The sequence below is a fragment of the Centruroides vittatus genome, unplaced genomic scaffold (assembly GCF_030686945.1).
Source record: "Centruroides vittatus isolate TY-2023 unplaced genomic scaffold, ASM3068694v2 contig_875, whole genome shotgun sequence".
In the NCBI taxonomy this organism is placed as follows: domain Eukaryota; kingdom Metazoa; phylum Arthropoda; class Arachnida; order Scorpiones; family Buthidae; genus Centruroides; species Centruroides vittatus.
Window position 1 is genome coordinate 1,768,498 of NW_027122567.1, and position 17,780 is coordinate 1,786,277.

Genomic DNA, 17,780 nt, shown 5'->3' on the forward strand with positions numbered 1-17,780 from the left:
TATACATAACCTTTCTTAAAACAGCTCTTACTTTTGTTACTGTAATATTGTTTATAATTTTGTATTACATTCTTTACCATAGTATTTACTTCACAATTAGTTTCATTAAGCAACAATTTTAATCTCTGGTTGCCATATGTACAGAAAACATATTATAACATCTGTGTAAAATCCCAAAAATGATGTCATCCACGCATCAACGAAATTGAATGTATTTTTTAAGCACCTGTAAACCTTCCAAACTGTAACAAATACAGCTGAAGAGAGACAGACATGTCCAAAATGCATACCATCATCATAATAAATTTATGTCTACCTACTTATGTGTGATAAGTCCTCTATAGAGCCAAAACTTAGTGCTCAGTTTCACAAAAATAAAATGTAATGTTTTATTAAATTAGAGTAGTTATTCTGTTATTAATTCACAACCATAAATCTACATGGTTTTGAAAAAAAAAAAATATATATATATATATTATTCATTAACAAATATCTGTATAATCCATGTGCAAAAGTATGTGTTGTATTAAATTTCTCTCTCAATAAATTTGCTTAACTTTATAAAATATTAATAAACTAGAAAAAAACAGAAATTGTCTTGTTACACACTCAAAATTATTAAAATAAAAAATGATAAATAATTTTAATTTAAATGGTATTATTTATCATTTTTTGTACTTGTAAATTTTTGGGGAATTGTGTGTATTCTTGGGAAAAACTTTGGGACCTGAAAATATTCTGCATCCTTTTCTTAAGTTGTATTGCACCACATTACTTCTTGCTGTCTGCAGGTAGCCATCTACACTCAGTCAAACATATTGTCAGCAAAAAATCAACAAGGCAGCCAAGGAGACAAATTTCCTGACTTTCCAGGTGCACAGGAACACTATAACTGATAATGTAATGGATGTTAACTGTAATGGCAATTTGATATATAAATGTAATATAGATGACATAACATAAAGCATGAAAATTTCAAAATTATTTACAAAAACTTCACACGATTAAATTAAAACAACAGGTCCCATTTTTGAATAAAGTTTATGACCAAATGTAATTTTTAAACCAGTGTCAAAGGTTTTTTTAAATATATCAGATTCATCAAATAAGTTGGTTTTGATGTTACAATAGTGACCTGATTTTCAAAAAGTTCAAATCTATCAACTGTCTACTATTTTTAACTGTAGTATAATAATAATAATACTAGCAACCAATAAATCTTGACAGCATTTATACCACAATGAAACAATATAGAAGGTATATGTCCTTGAAATCATAACAAATTCCAAATAGTCAAGGAAATACATTCAATAAAAATAACTTTAGTAAAATAGCTAATGCATCATAATCATTTTGAGTATACAAACAAAAAGCTTTAAATTCTGGAACATGTATAAAAAAATAATAGAAATTATTATAATACTAAAAGATCTATCTCCTAATAATAATTTAAACTTATTTAACACTGATATCAAGTATCTCCTTTTGCAAAAATATTTAATTATGCATTAACTTAGAAGTTTATTTTTCTATTATAATTTCAAAACCTATAACACAATAACATCTCAAATTCAACAGCACATGCAAATGGCTAAACACAAGAACAACATGAAATTGCGGAAAAATGCCGAGCATAAGTGTAAACAATTTTTTTATCACAATCACAGAAAAACGGGATTAATTCTGTGCCAAACAATAACTTCAATTTTGAATTTTGTGAAATGTGTGAAGCAGGAATTCCATTTTCTAAACTATTATGCCCAACACTTAAATTATTTCTAGAGAAATACATGCATAGGACAATTTCCAATGAATCAACGTTGAGAAAGTCATACAGGGAAGACATGTTTCTGACAAAGTCGGGAAAGTTATGAAATGAGTTTGAAAATGAACAGATATAGTTGGCGGTGGATGAAACCATAGATGAGCAATAAAATATGGTTACTGCTGTTCTAGTTGGAGCTTTTTATGAAGACGAATATAAGGCATCTAAACTCTTGAATATGGAAATACTTGAAAAAGTAAACAATGTTATAACAACTCAGCTGGTGCTTAACTCTTTGTAGACTCTATGGCCTGATGAATAAAGTATGACAATATGCATTTACTGTTGTCAGATCAAGCACATATATGGTCAAAGCAAGACAGAATTTGAGCATAATGTTTCCTAAATTTCTACATGTGATATGTTTAGCCCATGGATTAAAAAGAGTAGCCAAAAAATTTGAGATACTTATCCTAAAGTTGACAAGTTAGTGGCATGTGTTAAGAAAGTGTTCGTAAAGGCATCTTACAGACAAAAGTTATGGAACGACTCAACTGGACTTTGTTCTCTGAGCCTGTTGTTACACACTGGAAAACTTGGTTAGATTTCATGATTTACATTGGAGAATACATGGACCAGCTGAAGAGCTTTTTATCACATATTTGCAAAGATAAGACCATGGCTATAGAGTGCACTGCATCTCATTTGCAAGATGCATCAGTTTGCTGAGAACTAAAGGTCTTTAGATCTCTGGTATTTCTAAGGACTAGCATTATACAACTGGAGAAGCAAGGACTTCAACTGCATGAGTGCATTTCTATCATTGAAAAATGTCTGAGCAACCTGCAATCTAATCCAGTGTAAAAAATACGAGATACTGTGGAAAAATTGAACATTGTTTAAAGAATATGTGGTAGAATACAAAATGCACATTTTCAGGTTTTTAGAGCATATAATATGCACATAAAATGCACTTTTTAGCATCTAAAAATCCAGTTCTTAATTATTATTTTATTTCCTTCTCTCTATAAATTAGTTTTACATCATCATCTTAATCTAACTCATTTTTCTTTATTAAAACTTTGATAAATTATAATTATTAGTAAAAAACAATTATTATTATTATTATAGTGTCAGAAAATGAAGTAAATTTTTTCAATTACATTAAAAATTGTTTGAAGTTGTCTCTTAACATAACATATTTGAAGTATGATTAAGAAACTGAAGATAAAACTAAAAAATAGTTCAGAAATTTTTTAAAATAAAATCAAAGGATTACTTCTCAAATACCTTATTTTACTGAGAAAACATTTATTCACTTATTAACAAATACGATAACAAACATTAAAAAGTTTTTGATTTTATTTATTTTTGAGTTTATCTGGTTCAAATGATTTTCGAAGTACAGGTAGACCTCACCTTATGTCAGTAATTGGTTTCAGGAGAGGCGACGTAAGTCTAATTTACTTGTCATTAGGCTAAACCACAAATTACCATTCCCAGTTCTGTATTTTATTTATAAATGCATTTTTAATAATATATGGTTAATAAGAATCTAATTTAAGCTTACAAACAAACAAATTTTAGTTTTTAATATAGTATAGAAAAAAGTAATCTAAATTTACAAATACATGTACATACAGTACATACTTGTAAATGTACGTGTTTACAATTTGGTGATGTTTACAGTACACCGCAGACTCTCTATTTGTAAATGTGGTTTCTCTAAGACATTATAAAACAAGATGGTTTTTTAAGGTTAAATAACAAATACAGTTATTAAAATTATTTTGTGCTAGTAGAAAATAAACTAATTTATGTTAAATTTACCAATATGGAGTGGCGCTGACAACAATGCCAAATGGTAGCTACTGGAACTATCGTGAGCACTTAAAGACCGCTTATCGTAAACAATAATGAGCACTTAAAGACCGCTAAATAAGACGACAACACAAACACAGATGTTTTCATGTTTCATTCTCTAAGATTTATGATATTAATATTTACTGTAAATGTACATATTTTAATATGATTTTATGTGCTTTTAACACTTTTCTAGTGATATTACGACTTCAATATTTGTGGCGGATGGATGTAAAGTCAAATAAAATGACTTAAACTTGATTTTTATTTTTCCATATACTTTTTTGACAAATGACATATAATCGAGAATGACGTAACTCAAGGTATACATGTATCAACATTTAAATGCCTGATTATCATTTTCATTCAATAACAAAGACATCATCTTAAATTTTAGATATATAAATGTGTACTTTTCTTGATTCATTAAAATTTCAATCAGGATTTTTGGTAGTAAAATATTTTGTCTTAAAATATTTTGAAAAAGCACACAATAAATTTAGTTTTTATTTGTTAATTGTTATAAAGTTAAGGAAACAAAGTACAATATCAAACATTGAATCACAAATAAAAATGTTTAAAATTAAACATTGAAATTTAATTTTATAATGAATGTTTATACAACAAATAAAGACCAATAAATGAAAATGGAGTGTAAATGTTTAATTATATTAAATAATATTTTCTTTATTTTGTTATTTTTTACTGGTAAAGTTTGGCATCAAATTAACAGTAATTATTAATTACACTAGCAAATGACCCCAGCATTGCTTGGGCAAATGATTTGGATGATTTGGTAAATACTGTTTGTTTGGAAATTAAGTTATTACTATCAACAGTAACCTTCAACAACCATAGTAATTGTTATATAACACATACCCCTTATTGCTGAGAATCACTTTACTGCTTCAAATGAATGTTTTCAACCTGATCAATTTTTTGGAACGTTTACAATCATTCTATAATCGAACCAATATGCAATAACAAATTCGAATTTAAAATGATTCGAACATTTGATCAAAAAATCAAAATATATAGAAATATTTATAACAATGTCTTAAATGTTATCAATTTAATATACATAAGTGCTCAAAAAATATAACTCAATGAAGACTAAACATAATTGAAAACAAAAAATTGCATCTAAAATAGTACAGCAGAAGCCGTTCTTCAGGTTAAGCCTTAATCCTCTCCCTCTCCTCCCCGCAGGGGAATTTCGAAAAATCTCTTCTTAGTGTGCATTTTCATGACGTACCCCCTAACTGTGTACCAAATTTCGCCACTTTCAGTTCAGCAGTTTGCTCTGGGCAATGACGAATCAATCACTGTCAGTCAGTCAGGACAAGTAATTTTATATTTAGATAAAATAAAATATGTAAGTCAGTAAATTCATTGAAAATATCAAAAAACTTAGATAATAAGATTTCATTCATTTCTAAAAATAAAAATTTCCATTCATTTTTGTTTAATTTCTAAGCCAGTATTGATTTTTATGAGAGATACATAAAATCTACTGATTATAATCTTAGATTCCGAGCCCTTTTTCTAAATATTTTGAAATTAAAATAAGTCACTAAAATTCTCTTAGCTATTTTTTTGGATGAAAATGATAAATTATAGTTATATTTAATTTTTTTCTGAAAAACAAGACTTTATGTAATAGTAATAATAATAGGCTTTGTCTCTGACTGAAGCAGAATGGAAAATCTTATAGCAGCTTGTCAGCCTCCATAACCAAACATATGTAAATAAAGAAAGTTGTAATAAAAATTATTAAGATAAAACAAAAAGTTCAAGCAGGGAAATGAACTTAATCATTTGTGAGTCATACAGGCATTCAGTATTAAGCTTTGATGCTTAGAATATAGAAATATTTTGTCTTCAAGATTTTAGATATTTCTGGTAATTTTCTGATCGTTTACTTTTATTTTCCTACATGTTATATATAACAGAGTATGGCAATCCAACAAAAAATAACTCCCCCCAAGATTACATTTTTGGACTCAGGAAACCTTGAAATGTCAAGAAATGCAAAAAAAATTTTCTTCTTCCTCCCCTGTATGAGCCCTGATTTTGTTCACCTACCTTTAAGCTTAACTCCTGTACTTTTTTCAAAAATTTCTGAAATTTTGCAGTAAGGTTTGTATATTACAGAAATTGATGCTATTAAATTTTGGTTGTTAAAGGCCAAGGAATGAGGAGATAAAAGGGGTCATGTGTCATTTTGAGCAGGACTAAACTAATGATGATTTCTCATTATTAGCATTTACAATTTTTTTAATAAAAATTTATTAAATGGCAAAAAGTTTTAATAATAAAAACTTTTTGCCATTTAATAAAAATTATTATTATTATTAAAAATTTTTTATAGATGGCACCATGCATGCTGTTTTAAATGTTACCAGGAAAGTTAAGCAACTCATTGCTGGATTTTTTATATACAGTGGAACCTCGCTTAACAAGCACCTTGCACAGAGGTATTTCGCATAACGAGCAAAACAAATTGTAAAAATTTGCCTTGCTTAACGAGCGATGTTTCGCATAACAAGTGATGAGGAGAGAGGAAGTCCCAAATTGTGCACATGCAGCATGCTCCATCAGTCTGTGTTTAGCACTCATTCCGCTAGCATCTTAGTGTCGCTTGTGTTCACACACATTACTTATAAACTTCAACAACCATAGCCCGTTATATAATAAACACGCCAAACGATATGCCAAATTCTTGGGTCATTGAATTTAATAACCGATTCCAAATTAAATTTTAGAAAAGTCTGAATTAAAAATTAACTATTTATAATTATTAAATTTAATACGAGATGAAAACATAATTGCCTACCTCTAGTCCAGTGGTTCCCAACCTTTTCTAGGATGCGGAACACTTTTGTGAGCAATTTTCTTTAGCGGAACACTTACCTAAATTAATATGAAATACATAAGCTTGTCATCAGTTATTTTATTAGAATTGAGCAGTTATAATTCAAAATCTCTACTCATATTATTAACGCCAATTCTAAGACAGGAAAAAATATACCTAAATAACTTTAATGGGAAACTTGTGCCTGATGTTTTTTACATATTTCATTCAGTTTTTATCATTGCCTTTATCTTATTCGAAACAGTAGTACACTCCATAAGTACGAGTCGTACATATATATTTAAGTTTATGAAAATTTTATGATTTTAATTTTTTGATATTCGGCGGCTCGAATACGATTGTACACTTTCCGATTTGCGACTAAATCTGCAGAACACTTGGGAGATGCTTGCGGAACACCGGTTGGGAACCACTGCTCTAGTCAAATTAATTAATTTCTAATATTTAATTATAGCCTTTACATAACCCAAGAATTTGGCATATCGCTTCGTGTGTTTATCAAACATATTAGCTGTGAGTTTGTTAGTTGGTTTGTTTCTGTAAACCGAATTCTCATTCCAGGATGGTTCATTTGATGCTAGAAGAAAAGATGATGATGATGATTCACACTCCTTAATGGATGTATATTGTACAATTTTTTTTTAGTAAACGTTATACATAAAACATTTAAGCATTTTTTCGATGTGGAACGCATTATTGTATTTTACATTAATTTCTATGGGAAAAATTGTTTTGCTTAACAAGTGTTTCACATTACAAGTAAGGCGTGGCATTACTCTGAATGAATTATGCTCGTTAAGTGAGGTTCCAATGTAATGTGTTGTACATACATATATATATATATATATATATATATATATATGTACAACACATTTCAGTATAATTAAAGATATTATAGAATGGTTTAATCAACTACAGTCAAGAGTCCACTTAACAGAGAATCAGATAAGGACATTCCCACTGTTTTACATTAGCAGGAGTCCTGTTAACAGAGCACTAGAAAGTAGAACAATTCATTCAAGCATCATGTTAGTGGCTTTTTTTTAGAGCAGCAGTCTGCATAAGGAAACACTATTCTAATGAAAATTTGTAAAGGTCTATCTTTAATCTTATGATACATGAACACCTAGGACATAGGGTAAAGACTGCACTATATTTGTTGATATTTAGTGAAACCTTCTATTGTCAGTTTAAGTCAAAAGATTCTGTACAGAATCATAATGAATAGGTTTTATAGTGCACATATATGCAAATAAATATTAAAAAGGTATCATAAAATATAGATAAACAAATGGCACAGATGACAAGTAGGTCCTCATCTGAATGAGACATGGCAAGAAATGGTTAAGTTTGCCACATACCACATCAGACTGATGTGCCTATGTTGTTTGCTATATATAGCTTGCCATGCCTCAGTTTTTTTTTGGGGTCCTTAAAATTGATAGATAACATAGGTACACCTGATTGGATAGCAAAAGTAAACTTTCTAAAAAAGAAAATGTTTGAAACTCAAATACATTGGAATCACATATGCATTCCAAACTAGAACACTAACACCAAACACCAAAACTGGATTTTTTTGACATTTTACCTGACAAAGGTCCTAGGTGTGGACTGAATATGTTAGTGACTTAACAATTTTCACAACTAAGTGCAAAGCACAAGCTCATGAGTTTTATTTATAGTAAATAATGCTTTGTCATTAGATTACTTTAGAAATAAATATTTTATCAAAAAATTAAACTATTAAATATTATATATCAGTTTAAAAGAAATTTTATTTACAATAGTATAGAATTAATAAACACAATCAGATGGCCCTTGGATGGCAACATACTAAGTTCATTTTGATTGACACAACTTTGTATGGCCTTCACATCAAATTTTTAAAGTGAAAGTCTAATTCTTTGGATCAGTTGTGGTATTTTTGCTCATCAATCTTTCTTGTATACTATTTGTGCCAAATATTCAAAGAAATCCTCAGTTGGCTGTCATTGTGGCAGACTTGATAGATTATGTTATTTTTGTACAAAAGGTATTATGGTTTTGCTTTGAGTAACTCCAAGACCAAATTTGATAAGTGAGATGAAGCTATGTCAAGCCAAGAGATGAATTCATCATTTTGATTAAGAAGTATCTTCTTAAGAAAAGGGATTATCTTTAGACATTAAGTTTGGTATCTGTCAGCATCAATTGCAAGAGATCCCTTCTTAAAAAAATGGCTTCAAAACATCTACTGGTAAAATGACAATGTAAAGCATGACTTTTTCTTTAAATTTCTTAAATTTGTACTTTAAGAAAGTGCTTGATTTTCATTGCATAGTAAATTTCATTTCCTGGCATTTGCAACCTGGAAAGAGAAAAGTACTTCTTGTCATCCTAAGCAAATGCACCATCTTCACTGCGTTGGGATTTCAGCCAAATGCAGCTAAAAGATGCTCCACCACAACTTTTTTTTTTTTGAGTGGTTTGCTTTATTTTTGTACATTTAAACAACATGCTCTCCTAATATATTTGCTTTTGAAGCTGTTTTTCCAAACTGGCTCATAAATGTTCAAAGTTTACACACTGAGCATGTGTATTGATGTAATTTTTGGTGGAAAGATTTTAAAATCCTTTTGAGTTCAAAAGTTATGATGCTTTAAACCCAGTCCAGATATTTTTGTCTCATCCTGTTAATATGCATCTTTACATCTGCACTGACTGATTTTTTTGAGAGAGATAACTTGTAACTTATTTGCAGAATTTGATTCTATCACATCCCTATCTATATCTCTTTACAATGCATTACAAAATTGAATATTATCTAACAATTTATGAAATTTTTTTGTAACTCATTCCCTTTTTAGAGATAAGAAATAAGTTGATGCAATTTTACAGATGTAATCTTCCACTTATACCCTGTATCTAAAATAGAAAATACATTACTCTAATAAAATTGCACAATGATATCAACAAAAAATTGTAAGATGCCTAATTTTGAGTTGTGTGTGTACACAAATTTGTTGAGAACATCATGTAATATCAACTTGTTCAGAGAGACCATCCATTGAAGTTGATAACACGTGATGTTCTCAACACATTTGTGTTACTACTCATATCTCAAATCTAAGCATCCAGAACATATAAAACTTTAATAAATTAACAAAAGTCTATAAGATTACTCATATACATACATATCTTAACAACTCTACTAAGCCCTTGCTCTGCCAAATTGCACTACAGAGATTCCAGAGAGTGTATTTTAATCATTGGTATATGATCCAGTGATTACTGGGAGACTTGAACATAATAGTCAGACCAAAGAGTACTCTGGCTCTGGCAATCAAACTCCCAGATGTGGTCAGCCCTCCTCCGGAAGTCATCTGTAAGGGGACACTCAAGTACATAATGCCACACATCTCCACATGGGCACCCACAGATGCAACAACCATCTCCTTGTCCAAATTTGGACTTGAAATGGGAAGATTGCCCATACCCAGCGAGGACTTGGATCAGTAACCAATTACAATTACTTTTAGGGGTTAGGCCAACTTCAGGCACAAAGGCATAGGTAAACCTACCTATTGTACTTAGGTTCCAGCACTCTTGCCAGTACATCATCAATCTTTGCAATAGAGTACCTTTAGGTAACTAGCCAGAGGTTTTACTGTCTCCATTACAAATGGGCCTCCAGCCGTCTCCTTGGCCAGGTGAATATATATATATATATCCGAGCATTATCTGATACGACGACTAAAGTGAAGTTGAAAAAACCAAAATACTACAATTAGGAAAATACAGTAGTGCAATGTACTGTACCTCTCTGACCATCCATCACTGGCACTAAAGTTGATTTCTACTCCAAGTACCCCAGCAATTTCCATCACCTTTTGTATCAGTATCTGTCCTGAAACAGGAAGATTTGATGAACGAATTTGCTTTAGCCAACGTATCAGAGCATCTTCGATATCTTTGTACAACGACTTTCTCTGGCACTTGAAACAGCTGCGATGAAAATCCAAGAAAAAGTTTCTTAATTTTCTCTTTTTTCTTCAGGTTTCCCACCAATGTTGTTTTTGGATGTTTTTTTGTTGTTTTACAAATTTGGCTTGCAAAGTTTTTTTACATTCAAATTCAGACACAAGTTCGTATTTTTCCTTCAGCATAAGTGTTGTTGGCTTTCGGACACTCATTTCTAACAGAAATGTGAAACATGCTACAAATAACGCATGATGTGAGAAAATGCAAAATCTGATTCTGCTGTGACGTTGATATAGATTGTATATTTTCTTTTTGTTTATGTTGTTATTTTTTTATATATAAAAATACATAAAATGTTAATATATACATATTAATAAAAATGCCTTAATTAATAAGTCGACTCCCCTCCTGAAAAAAATGAGTTCACACCGCACAGTGCGGTGTGAACTCATTTTTTTCAGGAGGGGAGTCGACTTATCAGACATCTAAACGAGTGTGGGACAGCAAGAGTATGTCGATTTATCCAGTGGTGACGAGTTAAACAGTGTTGAGTAAACCAGAGTTTTTTAACATTAATGCCTATGTAGGTCGGCCAGGACCACAGAAAACTGACTACTTAACTGACGGTGTTGAGTTATACCTATGATGACTTATGCGGACCCAACTGTATATATATCTATCTGATCTACCTACTTATAACTTGTGTTATATCAAAAATTTGCATTTTTAGAAATGCAACATCATTAATGATACCTAATGAATAAATGAATAAATTGATGAATATCTAATTGAGTGATAGAAACTCAAATGCTAGTTTTTTCACTAATATCCAGTATTGTTAATTATAAATAATAATTTATAAACATTCTGTGATAAATAATTCCTACTTCATTTATCTACTAACTTTCTGTGCTATATAAACAAATACTCATATAATTCATTGTAAATACGTCTTAAAGATGTAACCATATATATAATTAAAAATTTACCTTTCTATTTAAAATCATTCTTTACAGAAAATTTGAATTATCTGGACTTTCTTTATATGAAATCTTTATCATCATTAATGGAAAAATTAGAGATATCCTGAGCCTTTAATTCAAATTATATACTGTACTTAAATAAGATGCCATTAAATCTAACATGCACCTTAATTTCTACATATTCACCCACAGATTTTTTTCTTTTGAAAAAATAAACAATTTAAGAGAACCTTATATCAACAGAACTGATTCTACTGATATAAATTTGTTGAGTATTTATTTTTTCAAAGAAAAAAAAATTTCTGGATGAGTAAGTAGAAATTACAGTGCATCTTAAAAATTTGAGTGAATACAGTATATAGTTTGAATTAAGACTCAGGACATATCCCTAACTTTTCCATTAATGACAAGAAAATTGCATGTTGCAAAAGTTAATGTTGCATTTCCAATACTTTAAATGGCACTGGGGTGAATTGCATATGGAAAGATGTGAGCATCAAATTCCACGTTAATTCAGAAGTCTAACATGAAAGTGAAAAGGCTTCCAACTTTAATTTAACAAAAGATAGTAATAATATTGCAGTCCTTCATGGTACTGAAATTGAAAACCTTTTCACTTACCATGTTAAGACTCTTTTGAATCAGCACAGAATTTGATACTCACATTGTCCCACATGCAATCCACCTCAGTGCTATTTAAAGCATTAGATGTGCAAAATTTCTTGAATGAGTGCTACATTACTTTTTCAGGGATTTCATCCATGTAATTATGATGTTATTGTAATAGACTAATGAAATTGAGCTAATCTGACCTCTTAAGTATTTGCTATTTCAAATATTTGTAAAGATTTTATTAAATCATTAAAATGACAAAATGGAAATAGTGACAAAGAACATGGCACTAGTGTGTGCTAATTATGACATATATCAAATCTAAAATACACCCTATTTTCAGAAATACTAAAACCTGGGAAAAAAGTGCATCTCAAATTGAAATAAACACAATAATTGAAAACTTGCAACAGAGCCAATACACAAAGAATGAACATGTGTATTGCTCAAAAAAACAACAATTAGGAGCAACATGCATCCACCATTACTAAATAATGAAGACTTCCTTGTTGATGTAACAATGCTGCTTTTTATTAATAAACTCAGGATTTCATAATTTAATTACATTTATTGAATATGGAAATTAAAGCACAAATCTCTATTTGTGTAGCTTATTTTTTGATCTAATAAAGCTATTTGAAGATTTAAAAAAAAAATCTTTTAATTGATGAATCTACATGCATAAACTAATCTTACCCTAACAAATCTTTTTTTCCACTCCTCCAGTTTTACTTAGATTTGAATGTTAAAATGTCACTTTTACAAACCATTTTTAAATGTATTAATCACATTAAGTTTAATAAAATTTTTTGTACTTTTTTGCAAATTTTCTATCTTATATTATTTATTTAATTTCATATATTATAACATCTACCATACATCTGAACATTTTTAAATATTCAAATAAGTCTTTGTACTTGTTTTTATCAATCTATCATCCATAGTTTACTATGCTATGCAAGCATTCAAAAAGTTCATATTGTGACTGTTCTGACATTCTTTTATAATCACTTTTAGATTTAATATAACAAATATTAAATCTATATGTGTAAAGTTTTATGTACAGTACATAGGCGTGTATCACAGACATAGTTCAAATTCATTAAGCATCAATCTTTTTGTATACTTTAATGTATTATCATTAATTGTACGTAATAAAATGCACTTAAACATTCAATTCTTGATAAAATAAAAATAATTATGTCTACTCCAACTATACAAGTGGATATATATTACTCCCCATTTAATTATATTATGATCACACCTTTTCTGAAAGGAACAGGACAAGATTATGTTAACAGAGAAGTGAATATAACGTTAACAACTTAACATTTCAGACAATTTCATCCTAACAATCTCAGATTAGTATAAGTTGACTTTTATTTGAAGTGTCACATCAACTTATTTTAATTATGGATACGCTTTCATTAGAGTATTTGTGAATAATTTCAAATCAATTTTTGAGTTATATTTCGCTCCTAATCGAGATTAATGACATAAAAGTCAAACGCAGACGAAACAAGTCCATTTATGATTAGGCTTAGTTGAATATTTGATCAACCCTGCCCCACTTACAAACATGATTAAAAAAATAAACGATCGGAGCGGAGAATGATTTCTTGTACTTTGTTCTATTATCTCATACATATTTAAGTACTTACTAATAAAATATATAGAATAAATTGACAAAATAAAAAAAAGAGGATAAAGCCAACATCGATACTAACCCTAACGTACGGCGGGAAAACTATCCTTAACCATCGCGCGTCATTTGAACAGTTTAAACCATACTCCCAGACGAAGGTAATCGATGATCGTCTCACCTGCCGTTATATGAATGCGTTGAGATTTTTAATCAGTTGTCAAAGTGAAAGATAATTTGCACCAAATATCACTTTAAGCGCGATCTACTCTCGCTTCTCGGCTTTAGTTGACAAAATGTTGAATGGCAAGATGGCGACTAAGCGTCACGTGACCCGGAGGTTTTTCACGAAAGATTTCTGGTAAATAAACGAATCGGAGCACACCGTTGCCATCACGTGAACTTACAGAGCATAGCCAATCACATTTGCCAATAATGTGTTGCCATGTCGTCAAATTACTCCCCCCCTCATGCCGCGCCTTATCATCGACCAATAGGCTTTTCTTCTGGATTGCTGAAAATTTCATGGTGTTTCGGGATTGTTGCAATACTCTGTTTTCTTTTTGCATACTTCTGAAAAATTTCGGATATTTTCTTCAATGTTCTTGCTTCAACAAAATCCATTGCAATCAATCACTGTTCATTACATGAAACTTAGCTTTGGATGCCAAAATTTTCGTGCTAGTACTGTGATGAAAAAAAAATTCTTTCTTCAACTGTCACATATTTCAGAAAACAGAAATAATCTTTCCTATGAACCTTATCAGTTTATATAAGACATCACACCATTTGATGCAGAAATTTCATCAAACAGTGTGATATGATGGTGACTTATAATGCATTCATGGATATTAATGCAAAAATCAATTTATATATTTTAAAAAATGATTTTTTCATTATAATGTCAATTAAATGTGGGAAATCAAAATTCAATTATCTACTAAATTTGTCAATATACTACTATATTTTTTTATATCGTCGGTAATAAAAAAATATCAAAAATCCCGAACTCCAATTTCATAAACCTCAAATCTGTATTGAAATTTCTTCTTGATTTAAAAAAATTCAAATAAATATATTCTTAAGCATCAAAACTGCAAAATATATATATATTTTTTTTTTCTCTCAGACTTAAGCAAGCAAATACTGTAATAAAATACTCAAACACAATTCTTTTTTTGAAATGTAATCCATCAAACAAATATATTAGAAAATATGATTGCAAACAAGTAAAAAAACTTTAGTATTAATAAAATATAAATTTTTAAAATAAAATGAATTATTCTTCACAAACATCAAAGGAAAAAAATGATCTTACAGTATTTAATTTTAAAGAACTTTTTGTAATAATGAATTTTGAAAAAACATCATTTTTACATCATAAATTAATATATATGTATATGATATGTGGTTTAAGTATTGTACATATATAAAAAAGAACATAATTGCATTTAAATTATTTATCTTTATTATTTATACATAAAAACAGACAATTAGAAGTTTTAAATTAATTATATCACCATTAAATTATTTTATCAAAATTCTGAAAGCAATGTATTTTTTTTTTTTTTTGAGAATTTATTGTTTAAAATAAGTTTTATTGAAAACATCTACATGTTACATGTAATTTTCATATTTTACTAATAAACATTTTAATATTTATTTCTTAATTTTGCTGAAAAAAAATTGTCTGTGTTAACAGATTTGCGAAGGAGTTTCATTCAAAATAAATATCATGTAGACAAGAAGTAAACATTTTGGAATCTGGTCAAGTTTTGGGGCTAATGATAAAAGAATTAATTTATAAAAGATGTTTCACAAATAAATTATTTAGAACAGCCAATAAATAAAATTCGGAAATGATACTATATTAAAAAAACATCATTTACATAATATATTATTATTATGTATTATTAAGTAATACGTATTATTATGTTAATAATTAAAGAATCTCTCAAAACTTTTTCATTTTCATCAAAACATCTCCATAATCAATGAATTATTTATTATTATATCAGTAAACAACAGTAACAAGTTATACCAAAAAAACTTATATATGAAAATATAATATATATAATTATGGGACTGTTATAGAAACTGGAAATATAGGAATTTCTTTATATGGTCATCAAGAGAGAGAATATATTTAATAGAATTTTACAATAATTTTTCACTGCTTATAAGAAATATAGTCTCAAAAACATTCTGAAATGTATTAAAAAGATTTTTCAGCCAATTTAATATTATTATTTTATTCTATTAGTTGGATATTAACTATAAAAAAATTCATTACTCACAAGATAAACTTTGTAACTGAATGATATTATTTGAATTTCTTTCAATTGATTTCTATTTCTGTTTAGACATACAAAACAGAAATTTTATTCCTAAACATTCCAAAAATTGAACTTACAAAGCAATATTCTATGCAAATTAACATATACATTGGTATATTTTTAGTGTAGAGTATAGTGTCTGAATATACATAACAATTATTATGCATTTAAATGCTTTTAATGTATTTATCGAAAATTAAAATTAGTTCTCTTGTAACATGATAAAAGCATCAGAATTATTACTATAATAATATTTTTTGCTTTCATATTGAAAAAATTTCACTAAATAGTTTAGCAACAGACATACAATCTTATGATTCATTATTAAAATATTTGCTTAGTTGGCAAAAAAATTATGATGAAAATGAAAAATTTAATTCAACTCTTATTTTGGGAAATTTTTTACATTTTAGAATTTTCCTATATTTAAACTAATGGTAAATTTTTCTTTTTGGTGCATTGATATCAAAATACAAATAATGATCTCTCAATGTTATCATTCTATGATCATTTTGTATTTTTTTCAGTATTATTATTAATACAAACTAATAACTAATGAGAGAAAAGAGAATATGCATTATTTTAAATTATTGTTTTTATCAAAAACAAATTTATCTCATGGTCTATTTTAATACAGATAAAGATAAATTGATCAATTTAATTTAAGTAATAAATTTTTCCATTCAATTATATAAGTTCTTAATATTCCGAAAAATATAAACTTTTATTAAATTAATTTCAAGTAATACAAAATATTAAGAAAAAATTAAAATTAAAGAATAAATTTTCTATTATTTTAATAAATGTTTAATATATTAAAATAACTAATAAAAAAAAAATTCAACGTTTCAAAGATCTGGATAAATTTTAGCATTACTTGAAAATTTTGAGATGTTATGTGGAAATGTTTTTTAGTTAAATATTTTTTACATTAAGTATGAAAAAGTTATTTAAATTTTTAAAAGCAAAAACAAATTTCTTGAGTAAATGTTAAAATATTTTTATTAATGATACAATATTCATTAATATACAGGAAAAGACAGAGATAATTCATTTCTAAAAATGTGTATGAAAGTCAAATGTCCAGAAGAAGCAAGAGAGTTGCATATTATGAAGAGATAATATATCAGGTCAGTCCATAAGTTCATGCATATTTTTATCTACAAAAAAAGCAGCAAAAAATTTTAATTAAATTTTATTTCAATCTATAATGTATTCACCATTATTTTGTACAATTTCTTGCCATCTTGATGGTAGCTTTTTAATCCCATCTTCGTAAAATGATTTCGGTTTTGAATCAAAATATTCAGAAATAGCCTTTTTTACATTGTTCTCATCCTCAAAAGTTTTCCCTTTTAAAAAATTCTGCAAACTGCAAAAAAGATGATAATCACTGGGAGCAATATCTGAAGAATATGGTGGATGAGGTAAAATTTCCCAGTTGTAGCTTTCAAGTTTTTGTACAGTTATTTTTGTAGCATGTAGGGTAGATGTACCAGTTTTGGCCAGTGTACCAGTTCTGGCCAGAAAACAAATTTAACTTAAAAATATAATCATCACATATTCAAATCTGTCCTAATGAAACAAACTTTTATTGTTAACTGTTCACACAGTTAACAATAAAAGTTTGTTTCATTTGTGATTATATTTTTAAGTTAAATTTGTTTTCTGGCCAAAACTGGTACATCTACCGTAGTCTGGCATTGTTATGCTGCAAGAGAACCTGCTTTCTGTTCACTAA

At 28.5% G+C, this 17,780-nt stretch overlaps 1 protein-coding gene across 4 annotated transcripts in view; it reads right to left on the reverse strand.

The window, feature by feature from the left end:
* Nucleotides 1-17,780, reverse strand: part of LOC136982981 (MOG interacting and ectopic P-granules protein 1-like) — a 46,015-nt gene that overhangs the window by 5,732 nt on the left and 22,503 nt on the right. The window contains exon 1 of one of the 4 annotated variants that reach the window (XM_067279573.1): nucleotides 13,885-14,536. The exons of 1 other annotated variant lie outside the window; for it this stretch is intronic. The gene's annotated coding sequence lies outside the window, so the exon portion shown is untranslated. Of the gene's footprint in view, nucleotides 1-6,464; nucleotides 6,485-13,788; nucleotides 14,537-17,780 lie in introns of those variants that run through there. 2 more of the 4 variants (XM_067279570.1, XM_067279574.1) reach the window with 2 other exon arrangements.